At 42.1% G+C, this 3,026-nt stretch overlaps 1 long non-coding RNA gene across 1 annotated transcript; it reads left to right on the forward strand.

The window, feature by feature from the left end:
• The first annotated feature begins 374 nt into the window (after window positions 1-374).
• Window positions 375-1,161, forward strand: LOC123041405 (uncharacterized). Its single transcript, XR_006418509.1, has 2 exons — window positions 375-487; window positions 872-1,161. It is a non-coding gene; the product is annotated as an uncharacterized lncRNA (long non-coding RNA).
• Window positions 1,162-3,026: the final 1,865 nt, after the last annotated feature.

A 3,026-nucleotide genomic window follows, 5' to 3' on the forward strand; every position in this document is an offset into this window, starting at 1 on the left:
GTTGGCTCTTACATTTACGATAATTTTTAGCCTATCACCTACACTTGTGGGTACCATCAGTTTGATAGGCAAAAAATCGAAATTTGCACTCCTTATTTTTATAAGATAACAAAAGGAGCAGAACAATCATGATCCTTAAATTGTAAATTTATTACCAACATAATCTTAATCAAGGGATTACTTCATAGTAGTTGTGATCTTATTTATCGCATTCAGTGGGTTTAGTTGATAACCATGCATTAATGCAAAAGAAGTCTTCAGCCATAATCCACTTTACTAAATTTGGCGATATGTAATATAATAAATGTGCCATTAATTACATCATACCAATAATAGCATGTGAACTTTTACTATAAAACCAACAAAGTGCATAGCTTTGGATCAGTGGCAAATAGAATTATCATCACCATATCATACAAATCCTCAAACAAGATGGGGACATTCCAAATGCTAACGATAGCACTAGCTCTTCTTATGATTTCCGCAGGTGATTGGATCTTTCCATAAAATTTACTTAGATTACACATGGATAGTTCACTCATTTTGTTTTCGTGTTCAAGTTAAATTCAAGATACTATAATGTTCCATGTGAGAAGAAAAAATCATAGCACAATATTTGATTAACAAAGAAGCAACAACACTCATCAGTAGCTCATAACCCTTAATAATTTTAGAATGATATGATGACGCTATGCGCAACACATATTTTTTACCTTATCCTTCTAGTCATATCCTCGATTAATTATTTAGTGATACTATACAATGTGCATAGTATATTACAATTATATTGCAATTGGAGTATAATATAGTGAAGCTAGTAGTCATTATGTGAACAATAATTTAATCATGTTCCTTATGTTGAGATATGCAGATGTTTCAGCGAAGGCTCCAACGCATGATAATGATATTTTACCTAATGTATGTGCAACTACAGTCCTAGAGCCAAAAAGGAAGTGTGAAACGGCTTGGTGCGTACATAATTGTGGGGAACAACCTGGAGGTGGCCGTTGCGACAATGATGTCTGTATGTGCACGATCTGTACATTGCCTTTTACCTTATAAAAGAAGACAGAAGGTCTAATTTAGTTAGCAGATTAAAGGTTGATGTAAGGGAGGTAGCTTTTCCCTAGCTGCTTAATGGAAATAATGTTCACAATAAAATATTATGTGTGATGCATTCCCATGAATTCATAAAAAATTAATAGTGTTCCATAATTGGGTGGTGTACCATAATGATGAATTCAACTTTTGATATATCACGCCAACACTTAACAGGGGCTACTTGGAAAAAACTAGTTCATGTATTGCAAAAAACTCAAAGTTTGAATCCATTCTAGGTCCAAACCATATCAATGCTTGACGTTTTGCGGTGTGACATGTATGCCACTTGTTTCATCCAATGGATGGATTTTCTTGTACAAGTTTTGTCCATTTTGTGGGAAAATGATGCGTCCCGACCGATCTTTGCGCTGACATGCACTGAAGTTGTATCACTCAATCTTGTTAAAAAAGCATATGTAGTTGTTGACAGGTTTTATGTCGACCCTAACAATAGTATAAGAGGGAGTATGTCGAATTTTCAGTCGAGGAGACTCCGCGTCAGGAGACCAGGGTGCTATAATACAGAACATGATTAGACACAATTTACCCTAGTTTAGGCACCTAATGTATGTTGGTAAAATCCCTAGTTCATGTATTGCTCTTCCATCATAGTGTGGAGAATACATTTATTACAATGTTGGTTGAAGGACATGACAAGTGAGCGAGAATCGATGAGTTCTAATGATGGCAAAGATTTGAGAGATTGACGTTAGCATCATTCTAGGTTTTATAGGCCAAATTATGGCGATGGAGAGAGGTCCCCTTGAGGGAGTCCTGGATTAGGGGGTATCCGGACAGACGGACTATATACTTTGGCCGGACTGTTGGACTATGAAGATACAAGATTGAAGACTTTGTTCCGTGTCCGAATCAGACTCTCCTTTGCGTGGAAGGCAAGCTTGGCAATTCGGATATGTAGATCTCCTTCTCTATAACCGACCCTGTGTAACCCTAGCCCCCTCCGGTGTCTATATAAACCGGAGGGTTTAAGTCCGTAGGCCAACAACAATCATAATCATAGGCTAGCTTCTAGGGTTTAGACTCTATGATCTCATGGTAGATCAACTCTTGTAATACTCATATCATCAAGATCAATCAAGCAGGAAGTAGGGTATTACCTCCATAGAGAGGGCCCAAACCTGGGTAAACTTTGTGTCCCCTGCCTCCTGTTACCATTAGCCTTAGACGCACAGTTCGGGACCCCCTACCCGAGATCCGCCGGTTTTGACACCGACATTGGTGCTTTCATTGAGAGTTCCACTGTGCCGTCGTGATAAGGCTTGATTGGTCCTTCAATCATATTCAACGACGCAGTCCAGGGGGAGGTTTTCCTTCCCGGTCAGATCTTCGTATTCGGTGGCTTCGCACTGCGGGCCAACTCGCTTGGCCACTTGGAGCAGATCGATAGCTACGCCCCTGGCCATCAGGTCAGGTTTGGAAGCTTGAACTATACTGCCGACATCCGCAGAGACTTGATCTTCGACGGATTCGAGCCCATGTCAGGTGTGCCGGACAGTCGCGACAAGCATGACTTAGATCTGCCATGAGACAATGTTCGGGAGATCGCACCTACAGCGGCACCGGGAATCAATCCGGAGCAGATCGTGCCTTCCGAGGACGGGTGGATGGACACCGCCCCGGAAGGCGCACACTCATCAGCGTTGGTGCCAAACACTGATCCCACCTACTGTGAGAGTGGTGTCATCGGACCCCCGGACTCGTTTTCGGCTACAGGATCCGAACCGCGTGCGCCCGTGCCCGTCGAATCTGATTGGGCACCGGTCATGGAGTTCACCGCCGCGGATATTTTTCAGCACTCTCCCTTCGGCAATGTGCTAAACTCATTAAGGTATCTTTCCTTGTCGGGAGATTCTTGGCCGAACTATGTCCGGCTCGAGTGGGAAGTGGGCGACGAAGAAATGCGA

This window comes from Triticum aestivum, chromosome 2B, assembly GCF_018294505.1.
Source record: "Triticum aestivum cultivar Chinese Spring chromosome 2B, IWGSC CS RefSeq v2.1, whole genome shotgun sequence".
Classification (NCBI taxonomy): Eukaryota; Viridiplantae; Streptophyta; class Magnoliopsida; order Poales; family Poaceae; genus Triticum; species Triticum aestivum.